The sequence below is a fragment of the Coffea arabica genome, chromosome 7c, assembly GCF_036785885.1.
Source record: "Coffea arabica cultivar ET-39 chromosome 7c, Coffea Arabica ET-39 HiFi, whole genome shotgun sequence".
In the NCBI taxonomy this organism is placed as follows: Eukaryota; Viridiplantae; Streptophyta; class Magnoliopsida; order Gentianales; family Rubiaceae; genus Coffea; species Coffea arabica.
Genome location: NC_092322.1, coordinates 4,719,668 through 4,730,764, shown reverse-complemented (window position 1 = coordinate 4,730,764; position 11,097 = coordinate 4,719,668).

The following is an 11,097-nucleotide window of genomic DNA, read 5'->3' as shown; positions in this document are numbered from 1 at the left end:
CTTCATGAACTCCAAATCCCTTGGCAGAGTGGAGTGCATTACTAGCTCTTGAGCGACTCGAGGATGTTGGCACCTGTCGTTGACCGAAATCTTCCAGTTCGGACACCAATGATTGCCGGAGTGCGTCTTCTCGTCTCCGGGAAACACTGGGGGGCTATGGAAACGATTCCATAGCGAGGTCCCCGATACCGGATTAACTGGAGGCTTCAGCTGCTTGCCTCGGCCAGAGGGAGGTGTGACTTTTGTAACAACTCCAAGGGGGACTCCCTCTGGTACAGACGAGGTGGACCCAGTAGCCGCAGTGGCCGAGCTGCTTTGGCCAACCTTGGTGGGAGTGCCTTTAGGCGCCGAAGTCTTAGCGGCTGGTCCTTGTTACTTCTTCTTCTTTGGCGGAGGTGCTGAGGTCTCGTCAGTACTCTTCCTCTTCTGCCTCTTGACCACTTCGGACGAGCCAGAGACGACGAGGTCGGACAGTTTAGTCACTGCACAAGAAATAAATATTATCATATGCCTTAGCCGAAGTGAAAAGAAAAGTCATGAAAGAAAATTACAAGGTTTCTCAAGTTCAGTGGAAAAGAATGGAGCTTTGGTAGTATTGATCACGGCTCGACTTATCCCCCCATCCACGAGCACGGCTTCGGGGTAGTCATGACTGAACAGCCGAAGTCCCGACTTCATCAGCTTCTGGAAGGACTCCTCTTCGGCATCCCCCGCTGAGGGGTCGGCCTTCGCCTTAATTGGCCTCCACCAAAAACCCCTCGGGAAGTCCACTCCGGAAACGAAGAAGTAGTCGCGCTTCCAATTCTTGATCGAGCTGGGAGCACCGATCACCAACTTCGGGATGACATTGTTCCGGTTGCCAACATAAAACCATCCCTTATCAGTCGCGTGCTCCTTGAGGGTGTAGCATCGGCGGAAGAGATCGACGGAGGGAGTCACCTCCTGATGTCGGCACAGCATCTCAAACCCCACAATGATGCGGATCGCATTCGGGGTGAGTTGGGTGATTCTCACCTGGAAGTGACGAAATAAGTCCCGGAGGAACCTCGACGTCGGCATCCTCAGCCCGGCGTCCAGCTGTTGAACGTAGACGGCCACCATGCCAAAGGGGGGCTCCGCGGCTGTGTCGTCCACCTCGGGCGGCAAAACTTCATACCACGGCCGGAAGGGGTACTTGTCTACCACCTTCTCGGCCCTATCCCTTCCCACGCGACTCCTAAATTTCGGGATCTGGCCGAAGTCGATGTTGGCTGCGTCCACTGGAGCAACTGGCTCCGGTACGCCCTCGTCATGGGGTATCTCGGTCCCGAGCTCGGTATTGTACTCGACCTCGGAACCACCCTCGCTCATCTCGGACGATTCCAATCCCGAGCCTGCCTCGCCGACTCTCACTTCGGTTGATCCTTCTTCAGAACTCGGTGTCGACCCCTCCGAACTGGATGTCGTCGCTTCTTCTTCCGGACCCGGCCTCACCTCGGTCTGGTATCTCGGTGTCACAGTCTCCTTGTGGGTTTTAACCGTTTTGGCCATGAGTAAAAGACGAGATAAGGAAGAAAAGGGGTACTTACTATTGTCTACGGAACTGGACGAAGTGGATGATTTCGGTTGTGATCTCGGCTGGCAGGATTGATCTCGGCAACGGACGTAAACTTGGCACGTCCCAGGCAGAAGAAGGAAATGATGGGCCATGCGGTGAAAAGGACCACCTATTTATAGGGGATGGCCAGAATCTGAAGAGGCGGCAAGAATACGAAAAGACGACCACGATCGAGTTCAAAACGCCATGCCTCCCTCTCTCCTCATTAATGCCCCGTCCTTTCGACTGACACCTCCTGCACGAAACGTCCCACTATTTCACGACGCGACGGTTATCGGTGACCACGTCCTATCAACTGATTCGCCCACGTGTCACGTCCCCGCATCTTCCGGAGTAGTTTTGGGACCCCGACTCTTCACGATTTCGGCACAAAGAAGCCTCGGTACCTCCCTGGCCCGAAGCCCCCGAGGCTTGGGGGGCTTATTGAGGGTGCTCACCTCGGCCACCCCGCGTGTCCGAGGTGAAGTCACCTCGTCCCTCTTCAAAGTCCATCCGTCTTGAGCATCGTCCCGGACCTCGGCCGGATCCATAGTCAACCGTGTAGGTGACCTCGACACCTCCACCTCAGCTGCACGCTGATGATGTCAAACCATCTGACATCGCCCAGGACCAATGCTTTATCTGAAAAGCACTGGAGGCACTTAATGGCACCTGCACAATCCTCCCCGTCATCATGCCCAGGCAGCTACAGTGTCAGAGTCAGACCTCCTGACACGGGACAGAGCCGTAATGACCAGAGGGTGGGTCCCACCAGCATAAGCCCTCCGCTCTGTCCTCTACTCTCCCTCTATAAATACCCCAGACACACTCCCAACAAGTAAGCGGACACTGTTCATTAGCTCATTCTCATTATTCTCGTTCTCATACTAACTTGATCGTCGGAGTGATACCAGGGGAGAAGCCCCGTCATTCACTTCGGACAAGGAGGTTCACTTCGGACACAGGAGTTCACCTCACTTCATCTCAGAGAGGACTGATCCAGGTCGGTCTAGTTACCAACCAAAAATCGCCTCCTCAGCCACCAAAGGATTTGTTGCTTTCTTCCATCCTCTTATCTTTCTGTTAGAGACTCTGTGGTGTATTTGAACGTAGAGTTATCTATATTATATATATATATTTATAGAAGGTGATTAAGGGCCGTTTGGAGTTGCAATGTTTTTTAATAAAAATCACTTTTGGACGTTAAAATGTACTTTTGAGACGTTTAACAAGTATCATCCGATAAAATTAAGATCAGGAGTGACGTTTTTTGTGTTAAAAGTACTTTTAAGAAGAAAAATCATATTTAGTGCTTTTAGAGTGATTTTTATGTTTTAAAAAATAAACTATTATATTTAACCATTTCATCCTCTATCTTGAACTAAATAAAGAGATAAATGCATTTAAGAATCAATATAACAAGTACTTGTTGAATATATACCCAAACAATATATTTAAATAAGCGCTTCTATTGAAAATTCTATTAGGTGAAGCGCGCTTTTCGGTGAAGTCATCGCAACTCTAAAAGGGCCTGACCTTAAGTATATAATTGATGCAAACCGCACTTTCATAAGCAACTTTTTTTGGCATTCGTCAGTGTTCAATTTAATCTTTCAAAAGTAATTCCACCTTCATTTTAGAATTATTTATCATTGCATAAAAGGTCAAACTTTGTCATTAGTACATCCACTTTAACAAGGAAATTGACTTATCGAGAGTTGAGAGGGCTCTGTCCCTGTTACAATTTGTTTTGACTCTTAATTCTTTCACTCTTTTACTCCTTTTTATTCCAAGTTTCCACTCCTTGTATCAATTGACATGCAAACTCCTTGTATCAACTCAAGCAGATGGTAGCAAACGTGAATGCGTCTGCATCAATCCTTCTCCTCACTTTCGTTTAGCTTTCCTCTCCTGTCCCGTACATGGAGCTCACCCATCTTTTGCGTCTTATTTGAAGGTCTGAGATTGACTCGGGCCTGTATTAAATGCCAAGGGACCATGATATCATGTATCCATAAGTTAAACCAGTTTTCTTTTTTTTTTTTTTCTTTTCCGTCGGAAAAAAAATTCGAGGACCTGATTTGCATTTTTTGAGGTCATGTTGAATTTGGAGAAAGAGGTGTGGAGCAACAGTTAATGACAGGCAAGTATGAAGTGGGCTATTATTATATAATTGAGAGGCCACTAGGAGTTTGAACGTATCCGATCGAAAACGCGGGCAGAGGACATTGTGATGCGGATTTCAGCGCCGCTCCTTTTCATTGAAAGTGGCCAACCACGACAAATTCCAAGTTTCTGGGTGCAGGCCTGATAATTTATACGTTGCATTATTAAATGCTTTGATACTACTACTATATTCGAATCGCACTGTTTTGAATAGAAACTTTTCGTGATTTGCTTCATCCATTCGAGTAAAGCGTCCCTGGACTTTTCTTTACGCATTTTATGTTGTGCATGGCTATGCCAAACTAGGAGATACGGGTTTGTTTGGATATAAATATTATTTTACATAATATTTCGCTTGTATTATAAACATATTTTTCAATCCATTTTTTTCTATTTTTAACCAATTATTTATCTCACATACATCACATCACAAAAAGTGCTACGGTATTTATTCCAAATAATATTTCAAATAACACTCTATCCAAAAAAACTGAGTAAGTTTTTGCGTTAGACTATCATATTGGTCGCAGTTGTTAATTGTTGCTTGTATCTAAAGTCTACTTACTGTGGTTATTACACTTATTTTATTTGGTTTTACATTTTATTTTATATCATAAGTTTGGCTAACGGGTGTCCAAATTAATCTTAGTTCTTTTGTTAGAGTGTTATTAATTTTGAAAGGTGTTTAAATATAAAGGGTGAAATAAATATGAATAAGTTTGGTATATATTTAAATGTATGTTGGTAACCGTTCTTATATATGGTCTCCGTTGCAAGTAACAAGAAAGGCAGATTAATTGTCACCAAAAACAAATTCAGCATACATATTGAATATTCCCCGGCTAGTGATCTCCCACAACTATATATGGTAAAAGCAATTCAGAGGTGAATATCAGTGCAATAGATAGAAAGAATGAGACCTAAGTTTTGTCACTGCTTAATTACCGGTATTTAGCAATGAATTTCTTTTTCTTGTTTCTAAACTAAATAACTTCGAGGGGTTGCCCCAAAAAGTACGTAGAGGTGCCTTTTATTTGTCTTCTGAGAACAGGGGTTGGTGCGTATGATAAAGGAATATGATCATCACACTTGGGAAAGATGGTCCACATCAAAATACAACTGATACAACCATGCTGGCGGTACCATTTCCAATTTCTTGATTTGCTCTAACCATCGTTGGCACCACTTCTGATTTCTTAGCTGAAAGTTTCTCTATGACACCTGATATACCACTTTGCTATCGTGGAGGTAAACTGTGTATTTGTTACCTCGGCACTGTTTTGGGGTCTTACCAGGCATTCGACCTTAAAAACCCTAAAGGTCAAGGGTTTGAATCCTGGGGAGACCCTCTCCAAGGTACATCACCAGGGTCTTAACCCCAAAACGGTGCCGAGGTGATAAATATACAATTAGCCTCCATAGCTATCAATATGTTAGTATGGTAACATATATATATATATATATATATATATATATATATATATATATATATATATATATATATATTCTTGTTAGGATGGACATCAAAGAACATAAATTAGAAAAAAGTTGTGGCCCTTATCCTTCAAGTGTTGATTAAACTTCTAATGCAAGTTGAGGGGCAAGTGGGCGTAAACTACAACCTGTTTAGTTCGAACTTCGAAGTGGACGGACCCATGACGTGGTTAGCCCCAATGTTTTGCAATTGCAATCCCTGTTGGCTTTTTGAGATTCGGAATGTTGGGTATGCTGGAAACTTGCATTGCATGTTTTAAACTCAACTAAAACAATAAAAATTTTCTGAGAGTAAGATGCTCTATATATTGTAGTCTAACTCGAGCTGCATGTCCAATGAATTCATTCAAATTTCACAAAAAAATGGGAAAGAGATATAACCTAAGCCTTTACGAGCCAAGTTTTGGAGACGGAGCAAAAGCCAAAACGAAATTGCTAAAGGTACGGATTGTTGTCCTTTTCTTGGTCTTGAATGGCTGCATATTCACCTGCTATGGGTTCATTGCTATTTTCGGGTTGTAAAGTCTCTGGTACAAGACTAGTAGGAATGCCGTCTCTTCGAGGGACCTTTAAGTCACCTGAATCTTCAATAAACTCCTATGAAATATGAGCCCCGACTCTTTAAGCAAGGTCTAGCTAAGACGTTCGGACCAAGCTAAGGAAACCGGCCAAAGATGGCAAGTTCTTTTAATTTCGATGTTAGAGGGACGAACAACAATAAATTGATGATTGATCTTTTCCAAAAATTCTGTCCCGTACGAATTAATGTAAACACTTTCAATTGATTGATTGGGACTTTTAGTTGTGGCAAACAAATTTCAAGGATTTTGCATTTACATGAAGAAGGTAAAAGCAAATAACGAAAATAAAATGTACAATATCACGATATTTTATTCAAAAAATGCCAAAATTAATTTTGAATTACGGAATGAAACGCTAATAATGTTCTTCAGCTGATTGTGTACTAGTTTATAACTACTCTTTTTGATCAAATATTAGTTTCCTTATCTGTATAAACAAAATTGGTTAATTTTCAGGAAAAAAAAAAGATTTCTTATGTTGCAATTTTTTACACTAATAGTTATAGATATATACTACATGTGTATAATTTAAATTCATTTTATGTGATATGATCTAAATCTGTTAGTGTAAAAAAATTGCACACTGACGCTAATATGTCAACCTTTAATATTTTTTTCACCCATCTTGAAACATTTAATGAACCAAAACATTTGGACAGACTACAGCGGTAAAAATCACCATTTTTGTCCAAAAAAAATTAGCTTTATATTTCTAGTTACAGAATAGATTGGTGTTATTTCATTTAATATTCATTATTCATTAATAGATGATAAATATAAATTATGATACTAAATGTGAAAACACGTGTCAACTTTGTATTATGGTATGGGAAAGGGAAAAAAAAATCCAAAGTCAATAAAGAAAGACTCAAAAAAAAGAACTGTAAGTAAACTCAAATGGCCCATGGGACCGCGTTTCCACCTATCTTTTCATTGGGTTTCAAGTTTCGAAACTCTCTAAGTGGCCGACTGATTTCAGTACTGTCGGGTGAAGGGCTTAGGACCTAGACTCCTCCGGCGGGTAAGCCTTGTCCAACATACAAACAGTCAAAGTGTTGCTTGCATTGAAAGGGGGCCAAGGCTTGGACTGCTTACAGTGGGTTGTTACTTCTGTGACCCAATCAAGAACCAAAATATTTTTATAATTAGAAAAGAAAAAGCAAAATTTTGCTTAGTAACAGTGCAACATATAGATCCTCCTAATGTTCGGACAGGAGATTATTTACTCAAATATATTTGTTTATATCACCATTACAATTTTTAATACACTTTTTTATTTTCTCAATTACATTATTATCTCATATACATCACATCACAAAAAGTGCTACAGTACAAATATCTCAAATAATTTACAATCCAAACAATATGCACCCAGAAAGCCCCCAAAAAAAAAAAAGATCCATTCTTATGCGATAAAATGACTTTGAAATATTCCCTTGTGAAACACAAGACTTTAGTTATTGCTTTGCTCCCTCTGAAATAAAAACCAACATTTCTCAAATTTCTAAAAATTCTGCTTGCTTCCCTCTTGCCCTTAAATTTTCTGAAGCAATTAATTCAAATCATAATTGAATGTTCTTGATAACCATGAAGTATAACTTACGTATACCTTCCTTCCTCTCATGGCACCACAATGTAGACTATAAGGGCATTGTGGCACTTACACAATCATAAGATGAATAAAATTCACCCTATCTATAAGTTTATGAAAAAACAACTAGTCAAAATTACCCAAAATTGAACTTTTCCTCCCGGCTCGTAATTCGAAAACCGTGCGTCTCCATGCTCTCGGCTTCCATACGTTTTAGGTAAGAAGCTCCGCTTGTTTAATCAGTACTACTGCTACTAGACTACTACTAGTAGTACGTATAATGTAGACTATAAGGGCATTGTGGCACTTACACAACTTCACCTTTCCACAAAGCGTGGTATAATATATAGTATATGATCACAACGGGGCATTTACATTTTGCACTGACATAATACTACATACAATTCTTCAGACATATTTAATTTCGATAGTTTAAGCAATCATAGCGATGTGGCTTATGCCTCACGAAGGACAACGATATTATTGTAGTTCAAAACTTATAAAGACGAGATAACTTGTCTGTCATTTTTTCTCCGGTCATCCATGATGCTTTGCAATTGCACATTTGAAATTTAAAGCTGTGGGCTCCTTTAAAAACCAAGAACAATGGAAATAGGCATTTGTTTCAAGAAATGGTGAACATGCATGGCCTGCCTGCCTGGGGTATGTGTGCGTGTCTATATAGAACACGATTGCTAGCTTTCCGCCGATGCCTGTGCTTGTTTTCCGGATCAGCCTCATCAAAGATGTAACTAATCAAATATCATTCGGATGGATGCTAATATGAACTCCATACTTTTGGTGGGCAGAACGAGGGCTTTTTACAGGTTAGATAGATGGCATTTGCTGTAAATTCTTTTTCTATACCTTGGGTCGTAAGAAATTCTTCAGAAACTTGAAAAGGGATCATACTAAACCAGCTCCAGAAAAGAAAAGAAGATTAATCCTGTAAAATTGAAATTTTTGCCAATGTTTATCTCATAAGGCATTTTAATTTGTGTGTGGATGGCCATCTGTCTAAGCCAGTTCAAGCAAGAGGAATGGAGAAAGTCATTCTCTTAGTAATTGATTGATTGATTGGATGACTCGTGCAATCATAAGATGATTAAAATTCACCCTATCTATAAGTTTATGAAAAAACAACTAGTCGTCAAAATTACCCAAAATTGTACTTTTCCTCCCGGCTCGTAATTCGAAAACCGTGTGTCTCCATGCTCTCGGCTTCCATACGTTTTAGGTAAGAATTCACCCTTGTTTAATCAGCACTACTGCTACTAGACTAGTACTAGTAGTACGTAATTCAGCAAGTAAAATATGCGTAAACTAAAATCGAAACTGGAACTTGAACCATTGGAAAAAAAAAAAAATACAAACCAAAACTAAGTGGAATGTCTCCAGCACATGGGGTTATATGGAAATGGAACCTAATTAGTTTCATGTCACAGGGTCTTCCTTGTTTCATGTGATGTCGTACGTCCATGTTACAGTAGCGGCTAGAATGAAATTAAAACCCAGAGGACATAGATGCCAGAGAATTCCTTTGCGAGAAATTCCAAAAGAATAATAATAATGCTTCGACTGTTTGCTATAAACAGCGGATGTCCTCTAGCTCTTGTACCTCAAGTTCAGGAATCCTCCTCAATAGTCTCATCCAACAATATATTAAACTTCTCACATTTTTTGACCTTACTTGATTTTACCTATGTGTATCTCTGCGATTCTTCTGATTATATATATTATTATTGCTTCATCAATTTGCTTGACAACAACCAACACCGGGGCTAGGATCTGACTGCTCTCGTTATAACAAAAAAATAATAGAAAACATAATCAAACTTCTGGCTCTAATTAATTTGAAGATAGTAGTAGTATTATATTGTGGGGCGTCGTCCTCACCAAATCTAAATAGAGAGAGTATCCACATACATGTACCGCCTTTATTTGCAAGGAGAACGTTGAGTGCCAGAAGCGTCGCCGAGGGGATGAGGAATCGAATTTATTTACAGAGAAACACGTACGTACGTACTTTGTATAAGCGGATTGGGCTATTTTTTTTTTTTTTTTGTTTTCTTTTTCTTCCCATGTCGTTGGTGTTGGGGCAATGTCTTAGTTTTGAAGAACGTTGACTGGTATACTTGGTGTGCCGGGCACAATTAATTTGTAAAACGTACTACTTTATATTTGGAAAACGGTGATTTTGTTCAAGTAGAGAAAAGCCAAAATCCTAATTCATCATCCCTGAGGTCTTCTTCGATCCACAGCACAAGCTAAATAAATTTGTGGCGCAGAAATTAAGTCATCGAAGTTTTGCTTTGGGTACGTGCGTAGTTGTAAAGATCTTCTTTCGGTAATTGGTGGGGTAAATGAGCGGGACAAGTGAGAAATTGGAGCAAGAAAACGTAGGGAGGGAAAGGGATGTGAGGATATGGCGAGTTCTGGGTCTGTGGTAGCACAGCCGAATGGTCTATTTAAGTGGATTTCGACGGAGGACCAAAGGGAACAAAAGTAAGTGCATCACGTGCAGGGGAAAGAAGATCCAAACATGGACCCGTTCCATACGGTGCGACATTCACATGGTATAGGCCATTTCCAGCACTCTTCACTCTCCAGTCGCTTGCATGCCAGGTTTCATGCATATTTTTGGTGGATATCAAAAGATGGTACAGGATAAGATAGTTGTTGTTGTTGTTTGTACTATCAATACATGTTTGGATATTACTGCATGTCCAAGTAGCTAGCGTGTATAGTGTGTGAGAGAGAAAGAAAGAGGGACAGTAGTGTTGGTTTTGGAGAATGTGGTATTAGCATTATGAAATTCCCTTGTGGGAAGTGAGCTTTTTTATTTGTGTGTTTTTTTTGGGGGGCGGGGGGGTTAGGTAAAAAAAATAAGAGAAGGCAGATAATTGATTCTTGAATTATTAGCTTCAAAGAGTGGTAAAAGGAAGAAGGGTGTTTCTGCATCGGAGACTGGGAGTTAGGTAGACAGTTCGAAATAAGAGCTTAGAAAGCTATATGTTAATTAGCTTCACGTATTAATAATAATAATAAAAAAAAAAGGCGGTTTCTTGCATCATGTGGTCAGCGGTGGAGGAGTTTTGCAATTGTTGCTTGACAATTGGAGTGTGCAGTTTCAGTTTGATGCAGACATTGCTTGCAACAATTTGACGTTATTCATGCAATGATGCAAAGGGGTCTGAAAAATGCAGGTAACGTTAAACTGTGGAACCTATGGCGGAATGTGTTGGCAAGAAAGCCGGACGGAGAAAAAAGGCGGAATCAGTAACTAAGGAGTCTATTCTCCTCATTGGCTTCGACAATGATCCTTCCTTTGTCTTGTTGATTTTAAATGCAGGATGAGTCTCGAATAGATGGATAATATAGAATCAGCTAGCTGAAGAACAACTCAGCAGACAAAGCATTGCAATTTCTATTCATATCAGATAAATGAATAGTTTTGTACTATATTTGGCTCATAATTAAAGTCCATTTTCCTCGCCTGTATATACTTGGGGACCCTTCTGAAAACTTCGGTTAGTTTACATCCAAAAAGCACATACAAGCATGATCAACTGAACCCTTTTAAATATGCAAATATGCAGGAAAGGATTATATATATATAATTTAATTCTTGCAAGCACAAAGGCTTTAAATTGCAAAGATTGATGAAATAATACACAATTATCGTGGAA